This window comes from Nomascus leucogenys, chromosome 15 (genome assembly GCF_006542625.1).
Source record: "Nomascus leucogenys isolate Asia chromosome 15, Asia_NLE_v1, whole genome shotgun sequence".
In the NCBI taxonomy this organism is placed as follows: Eukaryota; Metazoa; Chordata; class Mammalia; order Primates; family Hylobatidae; genus Nomascus; species Nomascus leucogenys.
In genome coordinates, this window is record NC_044395.1 from 56,795,282 (window position 1) to 56,816,760 (window position 21,479).

Sequence of the window (21,479 nt, forward strand, 5' to 3'; positions counted from 1 at the left end):
CTCTGTCTCAAAAAAAAAAAAAAAAAAAAGGATTATAACTTGCTGAAGGCTCAGATGATGGTTGACATTTTTTAGCTGTAAAGTATTCTTTCTAGGGCTTTGAAACTTGATACATAATAATTGTACATATTTGGGGGGTACATGTGATATGTTGATACACGCACATGTGTAATGGTCAAATGTTTAATGATACAATGTGTAATGATCAAATTAGGGTAATTGGGATCTCCATCACTTCAAACACTTATCATTTATTTGTGTTGAGAACATTCCAAATCTTCTCTCCTACCTAAGCAATAGAGTATTTTAAATTAAGGCGCACACATTGTTTTTTAAAATATAATGTTATTGTGTACTTAATAGACTATAGCATAGAATGAACATAACTTTTATACTCACTGGGAAACCAAAAAAATTGTGTGACTTACTTCATTGCAATAATCACTTTATTGCAGTGGTCTGGAACTGAACCCACAGTATCTCTGATGTATGCCTATACTTCTCTTGCTATGCCATGGGATTATATTGTGCATTAAATTATATAAAGTTTCTGTGACATCATGATATAAGAAATACTTATTTGGTCTTCTTCCTCCATTCCTGACACATACCCTTGAAATTTCCTGAGTGATAGGGGTGAGAGGAACATCTTTTGTGATTCATAATAAGGCCCTTTCGACCATAACTTGAGTTTTTATTAATTTGGTGACTCTTGGAAGATGGGAGCTGGTTGTCAGAGGAACCAACCATGTGGTTAGAAGGTTGGAACTTTAAGCCCCACTATCTGGCCTGGGGTGGAATGAAGATTGAGCTAATTACCAATGGCCAGTGATTCCATCAATCATGTTTATGTAATGGAGCCTCCATGAAAACTCTGAACAATGGGGGTATGAGGAGCTTTTGGAAAAAGGTTCTGGGAGTGGAGTACCTGGAGAGGGAGTTCTGGAACCCTCAAGTTGTAACCAAGTCACACAAAAGTATGGGTAACCTGGGGACCCTCTACTTGCAATTGGCATCTGAAGTGAGAGGCAGTCTTGTGGTACTGAGCCCTTAACCTGTGGGGTCTGCACTAACTCCAGGTAGTGTCTGAATTAAATTAAATTGTAGGACACCCAGTTGGTGTCCACAGAGAATTAGAGAATTGCTTGGTATGGAAAATCATCCATTTGGTGTCAGAAGTGTTGTGAATATAGAAAAAAAGTTTTTCTTTTAGTCCCAGACACTCCCTAGTTCTCCAAGAAGACTGCACTTCTTGAGGGCAGGAGTGTGCCTTTTTAATTTTGCATCTAGAATATAAGGTCTTTTTTTTCAACTTTTATTTTAGTTTCAGGGTACATGTGCAGGTCTCTTATATAGGTAAATTGCATGCCGGGGGTTTGGTGTATAGATTATTTTTCCACCCAGGTAATAAGCATAGTACCTGATAGATAGGTTTACGATCCTCCTCCTCCCTCCCTCCATTCTAATGTAGGCCTCAGTCTCTGTTGTTCTCTTCTTTGTAACCATTTGTACTCAGTGTTTAGCTCCCACTTTTATGCGTGAATATGCGATATTTGGTTTTCTGTTCCTGTGTTAGTTTGCTTAGGATAATGGCCTCCAGTTTCATTCATGTTGCTGCAAAGCACGTGATCTCATTTTTGTTATGGCTGTGTAGTATTCCATGGTATATTTGTACCACATTTTCTTTACCCAGTCTACCGTTAATGGGCATTTAGGCTGATTCTATGCCTTCGCTATTGTGAATAGTGCTCCAATAAGCACACGTGTACATGTGTCTTTATGGTAGAATGACTTATATTCCTTTGAGTATATACTCAATAAGGGGATGGCTGGGTCAAATGGTAATTCTGCTTTGAGTTCTTTGAAAAATCACCAAGCAGCTTTCCGCAATGGCTGAACTATTTACATTCCCACCAGCAGTGTAATTAGCGTTTCCTTTTCTCTGCAACCTCGCCAGCATCTGTTATTTTTTCAGCTTTTATTAATAACCATTCTGACTGATGTAAGATGACATGTCATTGTGGTCTTGATTTGCAATTCTCTGATGATTATTGATGTTGACCATTTTTTCATATGCTTTTTGGCCACATGTACATCTTCTTTCGAAAAGTTCATGTCCTTTGCCCACTTTTTAATAGGGTTATTTGTTTTTTTGCTTGTTGATTTGTGTAAGTTCCTTATAGACTCTGTATATTAGACCCTTATCAGATGCATAGTTTGCAAATATTTTCACCCATTTTGCAGGTTGTCTGTTTACTCTGTTAATAATTTCTTTTGCTGTGCAGAAGCTCTAGTTTAATTAGATCCCATTTGTCAGTTGTTGGTTTTGCTGCAATTGATTTTGGCATCTTTGTCATGAAATTTTTGTCTATTTCTATGTCTAGAATGGTATTTCCTAGGTTACCTTTCAGGATATTTTAGTTTTAGATTTTCCATTTAAGCCTTGAATCCATCTTGAGTTGATTTTTGTATATGGCGTAAGTCAGGGGTCTAGTTTCAGTCTTCTCCATATGGCTAGCAAGTTAACTCTACACTATTGAATAGGGAGTCTTTTCCCCATTGCTTGTTTCTGTTGGCTTTATCGAAGATCAAATGGTTGCAGGTATGCTGCATAATTTCTGGGCTCTCTGTTCTGTTCTATCGGTCTATGTATTTGTTTTTGTACCAGTATCATGCTGCCTGGGCTACTGTGTAGCCCTATAGTATAGGTTGAGGTTGGGTAAGGTAATGCCTCCAGTTTTTCTATTTCTGTCAAGAATATTATTGTTAGTTTAATAGGGATATCTTATAATCTATAAATTTGCTTTTGGCAGTATGAATATTTTGACAATATTGATTCTTCCTATCCATGAGCATGGAATGTTTTTTCATTTGTTTGTGTCATCTTTGATTTGTCTGAGCAGCGTATTGCAGTTCTTCTTGTAGAGATCTTGCACTTCTATGGTTAGTTGTATTTCTAGGTATTTTATCCTTTTTGCAGCTATTGTGAGTGAAATTGCATTCTTCATTTAGCTATTGGCTTGGCTGTTGGTGTATAGGAATGTTAGTGATTTTTGCACATTGATTTTGTATTATGAAACTTCACATAAGTTGTTTATCAGATAAAGGAGCTTTTGGGCATAGACTATGGGGTTTTCTACATATTGAATCATTTCATCTGCAAACAGGTATAGTTTGATTTCATCTTTTCCTATTTGAATGCCTTTTCTTTCTTTCTCTGCCTGATTTCTCTTGTCAGGACTTCCAGTAGTGTGTTGAAGAGAAGTGGTGACAGTGGGCATCCTTGCCTTGTTCCAGTTTTTATTATTATTATTATTATACTTTAAGTTCTGGGGTACATGTGCAGAATGTGCAGTTTGTTACATAGGTATACAGGTGCCATGGTGGTTTGCTGCACCCATCAACCTGTCACCTACGTTAGGTATTTCTCCTAACGCTAGCCCTCCCCTAGCCCTCCACCCCCCAAGAGGTCCCAGTGTGTGATGTTCACCTCCCTGTGTCCGTGTGTTCTCATCATTCAACTCCCACTTATGAGTAAGAACATGTGGTGTTTGGTTTTCTGTTCTTGTGATAGTTTGCTGAGAATGATGGTTTCCAGCTCAATCTATGTCCCTGCAAAGGATATGAACTCATCCTTTTTTATGGCTGCATAGTATTCCATGGTGTGTAAGTGCCACATTTTCTTCATCCAGTCTATCATTGATGGACATTTGGGTTGGTTCCAAGTCTTTGCTATTGTGAATAGTGCCGCAATAAACATATATGTGCATGTGTCTTTATAGTAGAATGATTTATAATCATTTGGGTATATACCCAGTATTGAGGGGTCAAGTGGTATTTCTAGTTATAGATCCCTGAGGAATCACCACACTGTCTTCCACAATGGTTGAACTCATTTACACTCCCATCAACAGTGTAAAAGCATTCCTATTTCTCCACATCCTCTCCAACATCTGTTGTTTCCGGACTTTATCACCATTCTAACTGGCGTGAGATGATATCTCATTGTGGTTTTGACTTGCATTTCTCTAATGACCCGTAATGATGAACATTTTTTCATATGTCTGTTGCCTGCATAAATATCTTCTTCTGAGAAGTGTCTGTTCATATCCTTTGCCCCCTTTTTGATGGGATTATTTGTTTTTCTCTTGGAAATTTGTTTAAGTTCTTTGTAGATTCTGGATATTAGCCCTTTGCCAGATGAACAGATTGCAAAAAAATTTTCTCCCATTCGTAGGTTGTCTATTCACTATGATGACAGTTTCTTTTGCTGTGCAGAAGCTCTTTGATTTAATTAGATCCCATTTGTCAATTTTGGCTTTTGTTGCCATTGCTTTTGGTGTTTTAGACATGAAGTTTTTGCCCATGCCTATGTCCTGCATAGTATTGTCCAGGTTTTCTTCCAGGATTTTTGTGGTTTTAAGTCTTACATTTAAGTCTTTAATCCATCTTGAGTTGATTTTTATATAAGGTGTAAGGAAGGGATCCAGTTTCAGTATTCTCATATGGCTAGCCAGTTTTCCCAACAGCCGTTTATTAAATGGAAATCTTTTCCCCATTGCTTGTTTTTGTCAGGTTTGTCAAAGATCAGATGGTTGTAAATGTGTGGTGTTATTTCTGAGGCTTCTGTTCTGTATCATTGGTCTATATCTTTGTTTTCGTACCAGTACCATGCTGTTTTGGTTACTATAGCCTTGTAATATAGTTTGAAGTCAGGTAGCATGATACCTCCAGCTTTGTTCTTTTTCTTAGGATTGTCTTAGCTCTTCAAGCTCTTTTTTGGTTCCATATGAAGTTTAAAGTATTTTTTTTTTCCAATTCTGTGAAGAAAGTCGTTGGTAGCTTGATGGGGATAGCATTGAATCTATAAAGTATCTTGGCCAGTATGGCCATTTTCTCAATATTGATTCTTCCTATTCATGAGCATGGAATGTTTTTCCATTTGTTTGTGTCCTCTCTTATTTCCTTGAACAGTGGTTTGTAGTTCTCCTTGAAGAGGGCCTTCACATCCCTTGTAAGTTGTATTCCTAGGTATTTTATTCTTTTAGTGGCAATTGTGAATGGAAGTTCACTCCTGATTTGGCTCTCTGTTTGTCTGTTATTGGCGTATAGGAATGCTTGTGATTTTTGCACATTGATTTTGTATCCTGAGACTTTGCTGAAGTTGCTTATTAGCCTTAGGAGATTTTGGGCTGAGACAATGGGGTTTTCTAAATATACAATCATGTCATCTGCAAGCAGAGACAATTACAATTTGACTTCCTCTCTTCCTATTTGAATACCCCTTATTTCATTCTCTTGCCTGATTGCTCTGGCTGGAACTTACAATACTATGTTGAATAGGAGTGGTGACAGAGGGCATTCTTGTCTTGTTCAGGTTTTCAAAGGGAATGCTTCCAGTTTTTGCCCATTCAGTATGATATTGCTGTGGGTTTGTCATAAATAGTTCTTATTATTTTGAGATACATTTCATCGATACCTAGTTTATTGAGAGTTTTTAGAATGAAGCGGTGTTGAATTTTGTCAAAAGCCTTGTCTGCATCTATTGAGATAATCACGTGGTTTTTTTCACTGGTTCTGTTTATGTGATGGATTACATTTATTGATTTGCATATGTTGAGCCAGCTTGCATCCTAGGTATAAAGCTGACTTGATTGTGGTGGATAAGATTTTTGATGAGCTGCTGGATACGGTTTGCCAGTATTTTATTGAGGATTTTCACATCGATGTTCATCAGGGATACTGGCCTGAAATTTTCTTTTGTTTTTGTGTCTCTGCCAGGTTTTGGTACCAGGATGATGTTGGCCTCATAAAATGAGTTAGGGAGGATTCCCTCTTTTTCTATTGTTTGGAATAGTTTCAGAAGGAATGGTACCAGCTCCTCTTTGTAGCTCTGGTGGAATTTGGTTGTGAATCCATCTGGTCCTGGACTTTTTTTGGCTGGTAAGCTATTAATTGTTGCCTCAATTTCAGAACTTGTTATTGGTCTATTCAGGGATTCAACTTCTTCCTGGTTTAGACTTGGGAGGGTGTATGTGTCCAGGAATTTATCCATTTCTTCTAGATTTTCTAGTTTATTTGCATAGAGGTGTTTATAGTATTCTCTGATGGTAGTTTGTATTTCTGAGGGATCAGTGGTGATATCCCCTATATCATTTTTTATTGTGTCTATTTGATTCTTCTCTCTTTTCTTCTTTATTAGTCTGGCTAGTAGTCTATCTATCTTGTTGATCTTTTCAACAAACCAGTTCCTGGATTCACTGATTTTTTTGAAGGGTTTTTCATGTCTCTATCTCCTTCGGTTCTGCTCTGATCTTAGTTATTTCTTTTCTTCTGCTAGCTTTTGAATTTGTTTGTGGTTGCTTCTCTAGTTCTTTTAATATTGACATTTGGGTGTCAATTTTAGATTTTTTCTGCTTTCTCTTGTGGGCATTAAGTGCTATAAATTTCCATCTACACACTGCTTTAAATGTGTCCTAGAGATTCTGGTACCTTGTGTCTTTGTTCTCATTGGTTTCAAAGAGCATCTTTATTTCTGCCTTCATTTCGTTATTTACCCAGTAGTCATTTAGGAACAGGTTGTTCAGTTTCCATGTAGTTGTGCGGTTTTAGGTGAGTCTCTTAATCCTGAGTTCTAATGTGATTGCACTGTGATCTGAGAGACTTCTTGTTGCAATTTCCATTCTTTTGCATTTGCTGTGGAGTATTTTACTTCCAAATATGTGGTCAGTTTTAAAATAAGTGTGATGAGGTGCCGAGAAGAATGTATTGATTTGAGATGGAGAGTTCTGTAGATGTCTATTAGGTCCGCTTGGTCCAGAGCTGAGTTCAGTTCCTGAATATCTGTGTTAATTTTCTGTCTTGTTGATCTGTCTAATATTAACATTGGGGTGTTAAAGTCTCCCACTATTATTGTGTGGGAGTCTAAGTTTTTCGTAGGTCTCTGAGAACTTGCTTTATGAATCTGGGTGCTCCTATATTGGGTGCCTATATATTTAGGAAAGTTAGCTCTTCTTGCTGCATTGATCCCTTTACCATTATATAGTGTCCTTCTTTGCTTCTTTTGATCTTTGTTGGTTTAAAGTTGGTTTTATCAGAGATTAGGATTGCAACTCCTGATTTATTTTTTTTTCCGTTTGCTTGGTAAATATTCCTCCATCCCTTTATTTTGAGCCTATGTGTGTCTTTGCATGTGAGATGGGTCTCCCGAATACAGCACACTGATGGGTCTTGAGTCTTTAACTAATTTTCCAGTCTGTGTCTTTTAGTTGAGACATTTAGCCTGTTTACATTTAAGGTTAACATTGTTATGTGTGAATTTGATCCTGTCATTATTATGCTAGCTGGTTGTTTCATCCATTAGTTGATGCAGTTTCTCCATAGTGTCAATGTTCTTTACAATTTGATGTGTTTTTGCAGTGGCTGGTACCGGTTGTTCCTTTCCATGTTTAGTGCTTCCTTCAGGAGCTCTTCTAAGGCAGGCCTGGTGGTGATAAAATATCTCAGCATTTGCTTGTCTATAAGTATTTTATTTCTCCTTCACTTAGGATGTTTATTTTGGCTGGATATGAAATTTTGAGTTGAAAATTCTTTTCTTTAAGAATGTTGAATATTGGCCCCCACTTTCTTCTGGCTTGTAGGATTTCTGCAGAGAGACCTGCTGTTAGTCGGATGGGCTTCCCTTTGTGGGTAACCCAACCTTTCTCTCTGGCTGTCCTTAACATTTTTTCCTTCATTTCAACCTTGGTGAATGTGACAATTATGTGTCTTGGGGTTGCTTTTCTCGAGGAGCATCTTTGTGGTGTTCTCTATATTTCCTGAATTTGAATGTTGACCTTTCTTGCTAGGTTGGGGAAGTTCTCCTGGATAATAGCCCGAGGAGTGTTTTCCAACTTGGTTCCATTCTCCCTGTCACTTTCAGGTACGCCATCAAATGTAGATTTGGTATTTTCACACAGTCTCATATTTCTTGGAGGCTTTGTTGATTCCTTTTTATTCCTTTTTTTATAATCTTGTCTTCTCGCTCTATTTCATTAAGTTTATCTTCAGTCACTGATATCCTTTCTTCCACTTGATTGATTTGGCTATTGATACCTGTGTATGCCTCATGAAGTTCTCGTGCTGTGTTTTTCAGCTCCATCAGGTCATTTATGTTCTTCTCTAAACTGGTTATTCTAGTTAGCAATTCATCTAACCCTTTTCAAGGTTCTTAGCTTCCATGCATTGGGCTAGAACATGCTCCTTTAGCTCGGTGGAGTTTGTTATTACCCACCTTCTGAAGCCTACCTCTATCAATTCATCAAACTCATTCTCTGTGCAGTTTTGTTCCCTTGCTGGCGAGTAGTTATGATCCTTTGGAGGTGAAGAGGTGTTCTAATTTTTGGAATTTTTAGCCTTTTTGCTGAAAATGGGGTCTTTGAGTGGATGTGCTTTTCCTTTCTGTTTGTTAGTTTTCCTTCTAATTGTCAGGCCGTTCTGCTGCAGATCTGCTAGAGTTTGCTAGAGGCCCATTCCCAACCCAGGGTATCACCAATGGGGGCTGCAGAACAGCAATGATTGCTGCCTGTTCTGCCTCTGGAAGCTTCATCCCAGAGGGGTACCTGCCAGATGCCAGCCAGAGCTCTCCTGTATTAGGTGTCTGTTGGCCCCTACTGGGAGGTGTCTCCCAGTCAGGAGGCACAGGGGTCAGAGACCCACTTGAGAAGGCAGTCTGATCCTTAGTAGAGCTCAAATGCTATGCTGGGAGATCCACTGCTCTTTTCAGAGACATCAGGCAGGGACATTTAAGTCTGCTGAAACTGTGCCCACAGCCGCCCCTTCCCCCAGGTGCTCTGTCCCAGGGAGATGGGGGTTTTATCTATAAGTCACTGACTGGGGCTTCTGCTGTTTTTTTCAGAGATGCCCTGCCCAGAGAGGTGAAATCTGGCAGTCTGGCCACAGCAGCCTCGCTGAGCTGCAGTGGGCTCCGCCCAGTTCCAACTTCCTGGTGGCTTTGTTTACACTGTGAGTGTAAAACTGCCTACTCAAGCTTCAGCAATGGTGGACGCCTCTCCCTCAACCAAACTTGAGCATCCCAGGTCGATCTCAGACTGCTTCTGTGCTGCTGCGAGAATTTCAAGCCAGTGGATCTTAGTTTGCTGGGCTCTGTGGGGGTGGGACCCACTAAGCCAAATCACTTGGTTCCCTGGCTTCAGCATCCCTTTCCAGGGTAGTGAACGGTTCTGTCTTACTGGTGTTCCAGGCACCACTGGGGTATGGAAAAACAAACAAACAAACAAACAACTCCTGCAGCTAGTTCAGTGTCTGCCCAAATGGCTGCCCAGTTTTATGCTTGAAACCCAGATTCCTGGTGGGGTAGGCACCAGAGGAAATCTCCTAGTCTGCGGGTTGCAAAGACTGTGGGACAAGTGCTGTATCTGGGCCAGAGTGCACAGTTCCTTAGGCTGTCCCTCACAGTTTCCGTTGGGTAGGGGAGAAAATTCTCTGACCCCTTGTGCTTCCTGAGTGAGGCGATGCCCCTCCCTGCTTTGGCTCACCCTCCGTGGGCTGCACCCACTGTCCAACCAGTCCCAGTGAGATGAACTGGGCACCTCAGTTGGAAATGCAGAAATCACCTGCGTCGGTCTCGCTGGGAGCTGCAGACAAGCTGTTACTATTTGACCTTCTTGCCAGCAATGCCTTGCTCCAGTTTTCAAGGGTAATGTTTTCAGCTTTTGTCCATTCAGTATGGTGTTGGCTGTGGGCTTGTCATAGATTGCTCTTTTTTTTTGGAGTATGTTCCTTCAATGGTTAGTTTGTTGAGGGTTTTTAACATAAATTGATGTTGAATTTTATCAGAAGTCTTTTCTGCGTCTATTGAGATGATCATGTGGTTTTTGTTTTTAGTTCTATTTATGTGATGAATCACATTTATTGATTTGCATATATGGAACCAAACTTCCATCCCAGGAATAAAGCCTACTTGTTTGTGGTGGATTAACATTTTGATGTGCTTCTCTATTTAGTTTTCTAGTATTTTGTTGAGGACTTTTTCATCTATAGTTTATCAAGGATACTGGCCTGAAATTTCCTCTTTTTTTATGTCTCAGCCAGGTTTTGGTATCAGGAAGATGCTGGACTCATGGAATGAGTTATAGGAGTCCCTCTTGCTGAGTTTTTTTGAATGCTTTCGGTAGGAATGTGTATTAGGCTGTTTTTACGTTTCTGCAAAGAAATAACCTGAGACTCGGTAGTTCATAAAGAAAAGAGGTTTAATTGGCTCATGCTTCTGCAGGCTGCACAGGAATCATAAAGGCATCTGCTTCTGGGTAGGCCTCAGGAAGCGTCTAATCATGCTGGAAGGCAAAAGGGGAACAGGCATGTCACATGACCAGAGCAGGAGCAAGAGATTGAGAGAGGAGGTGTTACACATATTTAAACAACCAAATCTCGTAAGAACTCACTCACTATGACAAGGACAGTACCAAGAGGGATGATGCTAAACCATTCAGGAGAAGTCTGCCACCATGATCCAATCACCTCCCACCAGGCCCTACCTCCAACACTGGGGATTACAATTGAACATAAGGTTTGGGTGGTGACACAGATTCAAACCATATCAGAATGATGCCAGCTCTTTTTTATATATCTGGCAGAATTTGGCTGTGAATCTGTCTTGTCCTGGGATTTTTCTGGTTAGTAGGCTTTTTATTACTGATTCAGTTTTGGAACTCATTATTGGTCTGTTCAGGAATTTAATTCCTACGTGGTTTATTCTCAGACGATTGTATATTTCCAGGAATTTATCCATTCATTCCAGGTTTTCTAGCTTGTGTGTATAGAGGTGTTCATAGTAGTCACTCAGGGTTTTTCGAATTTCTGTGGAGTCAATGGTAATGTCTTCTTTGTCTTTTTTCATTGAGTTTGTATGGATTTTCTCTCTCTTTTTTTATTTGTCCTGCCAGCAGTCTATCTTATTTTGTAATAATTCTTTCAAGAAACCAACACCTGGATTTGTTGATCTTTTGTATGGTTTGTCATTTCTCAGTTTCCTTCAGTTCAGCCTGATTTGAGTTATTTCTTGTCTTCTGTTAGCTTTGGAGTTGGTTTGCTCTTCTGTCTATAGTTCCTTTTGTTGTAATGTTGGGTTGTTAATTTGACATCTTTTTAACTTTTTGATGTGGGGATTTAGCATTATAAATTTGTCTCTTAATGTGACTTTAGCTGTGTCCCAGAGATTCTCTTATGCTGTATCTTTGTTCTCATTAGTTTCAAAGAATTTCTTTGTTTCTGGCTTAATTTCATTATCAACCCGAAAGTCATTCAGGTGCTGTTTATTTAATTTCCATATAATTGTATGATTTTGAGCAATTTTCTTAGTATTGATTTCTGTTTTTATTGCACTGTGGTCTTAGAGTGTAGTTGTATGATTTCACTTTTTAAAAAATTTGCTGAGGATTGTTTTATGTCTGATTGTGTAGTTGATTTTAGAGTATGTGCTGCATGCTAATGAGAAGAATGTATATTCTGCTGTTTTGGATGAGAAAGCTCTGTAGATGTCTATTAGTTCTGTCTGGCCAGGTGTCAAGTGCAGGTCCTGAATATCTTTGTTAGTTTTCTTCCTTGATGATTTGTTAAATACTGTCAGTGGGGGTGTTGATGTCTCCCCATATTATTGTGTAGTTATCTAAGTCTCTTTAAAGGTCTCTAGAAATTGCTTTATGAATCTGGATGCTCCTGTGTTGGATGCATATATATTTAGGATATTTAGGTCTTCATGTTGAATTGAATCCTTTCCCATTATGTAATGTCTGTCTTTGTCTTTTTAAATCTTTGTTGGTTTAAAATCAGTTTTGTCTGAAATTAGCATAGCAACCTCTGCTTTCTTCTGTTTTCTGTTTGCTTGGTACATTTTTCTCTTAGAATATCAAGGCCTTAGAGAACACTTGGTTTCGTGTTTCCCAAACTTCCTTCATTCAAATATCATCTGTAGTATTTAGCTAGTATTTAAATTCGACTGACTTTGTTTTACTTAAGCATTATATCACTGCAAAAAAACGGGAAAGCAGTATCTCTAAAGATAAAAATAAATACAATAACATCATTATCTTATGCTATAGATAGCATTGCTTGAAGTTGTGAGTCTGTTATCTATTTTCTATTTAATATATATATATATATTTATATATAAATTAGGTAATGAGTGATCACACACAAAATAGAATGATTTTGAAAATGTACCAGCACCAAAGTGAGCCTTTCTCCTTGATATCATAAGAAGGTATTAAAAATAATGTAAAGTGGGTTGAAAATTTTTAATGTTTTAAATCATCTCCGCTCTCCCCAGTGACGCTCACTTTTTCCCAAAGAAATCCTGATCATCCACCACTTTCAAGAAGTGCTGTCCCTTGCTCAAAGGCACACAGCCAGTTGGGGGAGGACCAAACAGCAATACGTCTCTTTCAACCACGTGTGCTTATTTCAACCTGCCACACGCTTTTACCATCCTTGTCTCATGTTCTCTGTTTTCATTCCATTAGGAGGCTTAAATAGGCATTCAGCAAGTCAAACACAGCTCTTCACACTCCTTATTCATTTATCAAGAGGCAGAGGAGGCAATGCCTGCCCATACTCTCCATGCCCCAAAAACAGACTTTCTAATTTAAGAATAATGTCTAATTTCCTAGGTGAAGACGAGACTTAGCCCTTTCTGATTTCTTCATTTATTTTGTCATCTCAGGAGTCTTAGTTCCTTTCTCTGCTAACTACTGGTCTGAAACTTTGTTCCTAAAGGACTGTCTTGTTTGCATTTTTAGGTTTATAAACACAGTAAGAGAATTTTTTTTCTATAAAATACCTTCGGGATTTTCCTGTCTGTGGCTTCAACAACCACATCTTCTAAATGGAAGGCAGAATGGGCAGTGGAGAACAATGCATGAAGAGTTTAATGTCAGGAGTCCTTGGCTGGCAACTCAACTCTTCCGGGTGTGTGCCTAACATGAAGGAAGTCACAGCCTCTCTTATCCTTTCCCTCACTCCAAATCGGAACTAAGTGCTCTCTGGGCTTGTATAATGCACTGGGAGTTTGTGAGGATTAAATCACACTCAACACATCACATTCTCATATTATCCTTTTTTTTTTTTTTTTTGAGACAAGGTCTTGCTCTGTCACCCATGTTGGAATGCAATGGCGATGATCTCAGCTCACTGCAACCTCCGCCTCCTGGACTCACACGATTCCTCCACCTCAGCCTCCCAAATAGCTGGGACTACAGGTGCCTGCCACTGTGCCTGGCTAATTTTTGTATTTTTGTAGAGACGGGGTTTTGCCATGTAGGTCAGGCTGGTCTTGAACTCCTGAGCTCAGGTGATCCACTTGCCTTGGTCTCCCAAAGTCCTAGGATTACAGGCGTGCGCCACTGCACCCTGCCCTCATATTATCCTTTGCTTAGTGAGTACTAACTCTCTCTCTCTCGCTCTCTTAAATTTGACCTGCTGCAGGGAGCTTAGAAACGCAGAAGAGCAAGCCCTCCCAGACCTATTCAGAATCTGCACTTGAACAAGACCCCTAGGTGACCCATGTGTACATTACATTTTGAGAAGCACTGCTCTAAAGGTCCACATAGTACTTCCTGGTTCTCCTCAAAGTGATTCTGTTGCCATAACAAAGTATGATGTCATCCTCTCTCCCAGGTTCTTTATTTTCCTTTTGTTTTGTTCAATATTCGGGAAAAAAAAAAAAAAAAAAAAAAAAAAAAAACAGAGAAATGGGTTTAAAATAATTATATTGTTGCTCTGTATCTCACTCCTTATCCTGCTGCTTGTTAGTCATAGAACCTTGAGAACTGTACTTGATCTGAGTTTTGTTTATTTTAGTTTATTCATCTGTAAAATGGGGATTGTAACCCTTTATCCTCAGTGTGATTTTGCCACACACACACAGTTATTATCGTACCTGGAACATGGTAGCTGGAGTCACAGAGTAGTACTCACAGAGTCACTTTCCTTTGCTTTCCATCGTATGGGAAACTCCAGGTCATTTATTGTAAGAGGAAGGAGTGCATCATTCCAATGCCAACCATGCACTTCAAATCTTTAATTTGGGTTGTGAGTGCCAGATAATTTAGTTGACATCAAATCATAGTGCTTTTGTGAGTGCTTGTCCCAATTAACAAATCAGCTATGAAAAGGTCCTGGCAGATGAGGCACTTCTGCCTTGCCCATGTCTGTTCAGGATGCCAGCTCAGTGTGAAGCAGATTCTGGAAGAGTCAGAACCTTGGGTGAGCAGAGAAAAGAATAGGAAGAGCCGCTGGAGTGTAAACTACTCCGGTCACATTGGCTGGTACATGTCACAATTCTCACACATCTCAGGACCCACAGGGAAGTGCACATTCATGCCTTTTTCTCTACTGCTCTCAGCCTAAAGAGGGAATAATGAAGAGAGAGCAGGCTTGGTAGCCAGAGAGGCATGAATTCTTGTCTTGGTTCCACTAGCTGTGAAACCTTGGGCAGATTACTAAAGTTCTCCACATCACAATTTTCTCAACCAGAAAAACAAAGCTAACTTTTGACTTTACAGGGACGTTGTGAGGATTAAGTGAGACCGAGTATGTAAACATGACTGGCATGATGGCTGAAGTATTACTGCCTAATTATTACCAGGCACTTTGGACTTGGGAAATGTTTGCTCCTCTTTTCACTCATCTAATTCTACCCTGCCAGCCAGACTTAATTTTAAGCCCCATTTCTTCCATTTCCCATTATGTAACCTTGGTCAAGTCATTTTACTTCTCCCAGTCTTAGTTACCTCCCTGGAAAATGAGGGGAGCAATATCCCCCTTGCCAGTTATTTGTGAGGATTAAGGAAATGCAAGCAAAGCACTAGCACCTGCAAGACACAGTAGAGGTGTCATTCAGGAAATGGAAGCTCTTATAATTCAAGGAAGTGCAGCTCCAGCCTTGCTTCTTCTGTATGCCTTTTATAGTTCTCTTTTGAGTCCTCCTTACCTTCAGAAATCTTTATAACTTGCAATGCTCAGGCCCAGAACCTCTTTACTCTATATACTCCCTATATAGATGGACTCATCACATCACATCACAAGGGTTTAAATGCCATGTACACCTGATGTCTTCCACATTTAAATCTGCAGCCTAGACCTCTTCTCTGAACTCTGGACCCATAAATTCAACTAATTCTGCAACTCCCACTTATGGAAATTATAAAATAATCTCAGATTTAACATATCCCAAATTGCACTCTTAAATTCCATGCACATCACCACCAAATCTCCTCTACTCCCAGTTTTCTCCCTTTTCAGTGTCTTAGGCTAAAATTACAGGAGTTGTATTTGTCTTACCTCTTTCTTTCACCCCCACATCTAGTCACCCACACTCAATGGTCATCAATGGGTCTTCATAATGTCTTCAAGACTCTAAGATATTTTTATAGGTTCAACTTCAAGGCAGACGTAGTCTTCAATTTAAAAAGTATGGCGGGGAAATGAAAGAAGACAGGATAAGGACATAGATACAAAAAGATTAAACAGGTAGGTAGCAATATAAAGGAGTGCCCAAAGGGATGTGGCAAATCAGGACATGATTGAGAAACATCCAGACCTGGGATAAGGTTAGGTTTTTGGGGTAGGGCTTGACAGTGGGAAGCTTGTGTGCAAGTCGGTGGTATTGGAGACAGGTGAGTGGCACTTCCTTGAGTAAGTAGTTAGTCTTAGAGCAGAATGCTTTCCTGGGGACCTGGCCCAAAGGACAATGCTTGCTGAGTCAATCATGGCACTCCTGCACCTGCAGTGGGGCTCTATTCCCAGTAAGGGAGCTACGGTGAAAGGAACTGAGATAGAAGCCAGCCACAGGACTGAGAGTGGGCCGCAACTCTGTGAGCTTAGGGTTTCCCTCAAGCAGTTCTAAGGCACTTTAAGAAATTCCAGATCCCACCCTTCTCCACCCCCAAAGTGCACAGCCCTAGTCCAGAGGACCACAGGAACTGACTGGGTGGGACAGACCATATACTACGTATCTCAGGAGGATCCATTTATCAGCTTTTATGCACAAGCAGATGAAAAGCATGATTCATCCTCCTATAAGCCTGTGGCTTCCGAGTCCTCCGTTCTTCCCCTCTAGCTGCCACCAGCCCCATCTTCTCATCCTCCTTGACTTAGCCCCATCTGTTTCCTTGGAGGCATAATAGCCTCGGCATGGGCTCGTGAACTTGGACAGGGCCATGAGCATCCATGTCAAGCCATCAAGTCCCCAACAAATAACTTCCTGGGGGTCTATTTATTTTCTGTTTCATCCCGGCAGGGCTGGGGTCTATAAATTGTAGTTGGAATTCAGGTCTATTTTCTAGGTCAGGGGTGTGTTGCATATCAATAGTGGAGGGGAGAATCAGTGTGTTCTGTTCTGCAGAGTCCATTTGCCTACTGTAGTGAAACAGACAAGCTCAGCGGGCAGCAGGCCCCGTAGTGGACTGGCAGCCATAAACCTCTGCAGTGGACAGGAACTGCAGAGACTGGAGACAAATGAGCTGCTTCTGAGCAGGCCCAGCATTTCTTTTACAGGCACTGACAGGCTTTCCATGCAGAGTGAAAGCTGAATTTTGCTAAAGGCAAATCTAGTGCTTAAACTGGGCTTGGTATTCTATTACAAGTGTGTTTAAGGATCTGGTGTGTGCATTGAGCATTCTGGAGCTTTATAGCCCTGTACAAACATAGAGACAGCACACAGCAACAAAAATCAGAAGGCTCTTGGGTCAAAACTGCTTGTAAATCCCAGCTCTGCCCCTTACTGTGGGACTTTAGGCAAATTGTTAAATCTTATTATCTCATATGTGAAAAGACCCAGTGAGGCACATTTTATTATATGGATGAAACAAGGTGAATCAAAGTGTCTGATCCATAGCAGGTACTCAGTGACATAGAGCATGTCTAAAATCAGAAATACTTGTGTAGAAATGGCAACAAACCTTAGGCTCCAGCCCAGTATGAGGATTTTAAAGGAGGAACTTGGAGTCCACTGTCACCAGGTATGAATTTTGGTTCTTCGATTTACTGGTCAGGTAAACTGGGGCATGTTATTTACTTTTCCACTGCTGGGGATCATAATAATGGCCATCTCATAAAATTGTTGACATGACTAAAAACATGAAACCCTTAAAGCACAAAGCATAGAATCTTCTGCATAGTAAAACCTTAATAAATGCGAGGTACTATATTTTGACTGGCTAACCAAAAGTCTTAAACTTAGCTTAATGAGATGTATTTTAACCAGCCTGTCCCGTGTGTATGTAATTTATGGTTGCAGATTTATTATTGGAGGAAATAACACTAAAATAATCTTCAGTTGAATTGTTAATCCAATTGAGTGGAACCTGGCTTTATTGGCTCTTTATGAGGAGTGTGGGTGCCGGATGCTGTGATGGGTACAAAGATGAATAAGGAATGAGAATAAAATTGATTTACCAAGCACTGTGCTAAGGACTCTCATATGGATTATCTCATTTAATCTTTTCATATAGTTTATATTAGTTCTTTTAGGAAGAACAATTCATGGTAATTGTAGAAAGGTCAGAAAGATAAAAAATATAAGAAACAAAAATTAAAATCACCCATAACTGCTGTTAGCTACTTGCTATATTTCCCTTCTCTCGTTTTTCTGTGCAAAGTGCATGATGTAGCTAAGCTTCAATTCCCTCATCTGTAAAATAAGGATAACACCCCCATCACCTAGGAGAGGTGAAACAACAGATGAGGTCCATTAAGGAAAAGGTCTAACAGTGCCTGGCGTTTAGTCTCAATAAATTGCTGTTTCCTTCTGTTTCTGTCACATAAGAATAATTTCTTGACAGGCCGAGGTGGGCAGATCACGAGGTCAGGAGATCGAGACCATCCTGGCTAACATGGTGAAACCCTATCTCTACTAAAAATATAAACAATCAGCGTGTGGTGGCATCATGTCTGTAGTCCCAGCTACTCGGGAGGCTGAGGCAGGAGAATTGCTTGAACCTGGGAGGCAGAGGTTGCAGTAAGCTGAGGTCACATCACTGCACTCCAGCCTGGGTGACAGAGCAAGACTCCATCTCAAAAAGAAAAAAGAAAAAAAAAGAATAATTTCATAGGCCTCTTAAAACTAACATACATACATACGCACACACACACACACACACACATACATATGCCTGAGGATAAGGAGGTGGCCTTTCAGAGGGGCTACGAAGTCCAGGGATAGATTTGGACCATCTCCTAGAGTGCCAATTTTGTGAGTGCTGGTAAAAGGTATGATTTTTACAATAAAAATCCATGTAATTGTTGGGATGTAAGATTCTTGACAATTTTTGAGATCAACTGCAAAGAAACATTGCCCTCATGGCAGGCCAGCTCAGGCCCCAGCCGCTGGGACATGCTTTCTTCTCTTTGGTCATTATGGACCCTTCTGTGGAACAGTTTGAAAGCTACTGCTCAAGGATCCTGCATTGTGGAAGGGTTTTAAGCAGAGAACTAATGTGGTGAGAATTTAGAGTTAGATCACTCTGGTGGTTATGCAGAGGGGGGCTTCAAAATAACCACAAAGGAAAGCCTACTAGAAAGATAATGCAATTATCGGCATAGTAAATCATGAGAGCAAGAACTAGGAAAAGAGCCGTGAGAATAAGGAGAAGATAGATTTGGAAAATTTAGAAGTCAGAATAAAGAAGATCTTATTATTGTTCAAATATGGAGAAAGAGTTGGGTGAGGGGAATCCTATAACAGAGACTGTGGATGTGGAAAAATGATACAGTACACATGATCATTATTATGATATAGTAGAAGATTATTTGCTTTGCAGCAAAATTTCTCAACTGTTCTTCCTCCATAATTAAAGGGAAACAACTCATATATATTACAAATAAATTACAAAATGAGGTCCCTATTTCTTGAAATTACTTCCTGTTTCCCTGGAAATTATTTTAAGACTTTTATTTTCCCAGGTATGCCAAAAGTTAGTAACTCCCTGCTTTAATCGCTGGCTCTTAGTTCAGAAGGAAAATGCAGCTTTGGGGAATCCTTAGACAAGCACTGCACAGTCCCAGGGCCTCTGTAAAAGAGATTGCTCTTGCTGGTGTAGTGAATGTGGGACCACATTTCAGGACCAAAGCCCAGTGGTGCAAGGACACTTTTACTTTCTGAAAATATCAGGGCAAAAATTAAACATTCATAATATGGTAATTAAGAGCTGAATAATTTAAACCAATAAAGTAGATAGTGTGATATCTCCGGCATGAAACACAGTTGAGGAAAAATAACAGTATTTGTTCATTAGCTATAAGCTTGGACTATGCGGTAAAAAGGGAACATGTTTTCCCTGTCATGATTAGAGTTTGAAATGAAAATGTACTCCCAAATCCATAGACATTCAACAGGAATGATGCTGTATGAAGAAAACATTGACATGGGACCAGGAATCCAATATACAGCTCTCCAGTCTCTCTGTGATGAGCTGTGTGACCTGGGGCAAGTCACTCAACAAATCTGTACCTCTGTTTCGAATTCTGACATTGAACATGCATAACTCTTGTCTTGGTAGTAACACAATTTCACAGCTAAAAGACCGCAATCTATTATTATCACACCTGATACAGAACAGCCTTGCAGAAAACCTACTGTGGGATTCTACTGACATGTCCTCTACTATGACATGTCTACAGTGATGCTAGTCTGCTTTCCTATAACACTTAGGTCACTGTGATAAGGGAATGAAACTACCTGATAAAGCAGATGCACTGACAAGTCTATCAAAAATCCTAAATCCACTTTGCAATCTCTGACAATCACAGATACTGTCACAGTCTCATCATGATCAAAGATACCATCAGAGCCCATCGTAATCACAGGTAGACAGAGGATCAGAGGAAACAATCATGTTTTCCTTTCATTTCTATATGAGGACTCCCAAAGTCCCTTTGGTGGGTTTAGGGCATGTTCTCACTTACCATTCTTTTAACTTCACTATCTTGCTTTGAAAATCCCAGGTTCTATCCTTTTGATCTCAGTTTCTGACTCCAGAAAGTACCCAAAGACCCTCCTAGACCTTCTTGTAGGTAATACTTGAAGAAAATTGGTCAGATAGAAGAAAAGAGCCCCATCTCTAGGGCTTTGCCTTCATTTTCCTTCACTGAGGAATGTGTATATTGAAGTCTAAAGTTTTAGGAGAAGTGTCCTAAAATAGAACCGCACCGAGCTTCTGCTATTATCCGTGAAGCCAGAATAACTATAGCACTCTCATCATAGTTTGCCATGAGAATTAAATAAGATAAAGTATCTATTGTGTTTGGTACCAATGCCTGGCACAGAGTCAGGGTCAACACACAGCATTTGTGGAGGTTAGCAAGATTAAAGATAGACTTCGTAGTGGTAAACAGATGAGTAAGGCTTGGCCCTGCTTCAGGGAACTTCGTATAATCAGAGAGAAAGTCTTGCAAGTGACTGAAGTATAAAGAGACCTAAAATGAACAGCTTTACAGACACAAGCAGGAGGAAGCATTTCACCTGAAGATGGGTACATTTCGGTAGTTGGAGGTAGAAGCTTGAGTTTTCCTAACCTGAGAGAACAGCATGAGTAGGGACAATGATGTGTCTGTGGGTGATGTGTTGAAAAAAGGTCACAGGCCTTCTGTGGCTGGAGCATGATGGGCCATAAATAAATCGTAAAGGAAATGTATGTGGGCCCAATTACAGGATACCTAAAATGCCAGAAAAAAATTATTTGAACCCTGATACAAAATGGAGAGCCATTGAATGGGAGAAAGGTAAGGGTGTAATCCAGGGAGATGGATTTTGGCAGAAGTCCCCCTTTGGGATTTTTTGGTGTCATTGTCAAGCCTCCCGCTGTCTCCTCTGATAATCTGCCATTCTCCTAGCTGGATATCTCAAAGCCCAAATGGCACACAATATGTGCATAATAAATATTTGTTGAGTAGGTGGTTAAATAATCATCATTAACTTTTTTCTCCCCATTACATCAAGAAAAAAGTATATCCATGTGAACTAAGTGGTTGGCTTGGGACGGAGAAGAGAGTTCCTGTTATGGCTGTGTGGTTGACGACTGCGGGAAGGTCACCTAACCTCCCTGGGCCTCATTAACTCTCAAAAATGGACAAAATAAAGACAACTTTCCTCTCAGAGTTTTAAAACAAGGAAACCAATTAAAATTCCATTTGCAAAATCTAAGGGAAAGTACTAAAAGCCAATTCTCAGAATCCAAGGTTGATTATATGTATCAGTCTGGTTGAGACGGCTTGGACCTCTCACTTGTTTTTTCATGCCTGCTCCCTTATTAAGGGGGTGAAGAAAAAGATGCCCTTGTAATGTGTTTCTTTCCACACAAACCACACTTTGAAATATTTTATGTATTAAGTAGCCTGCATTTATTTAGCAATAACTAATTTGTCTCATTATTTTTATTAATCAAAGATATATATCAGCCAATCAGGGTTTACGATGTGCAACAGTA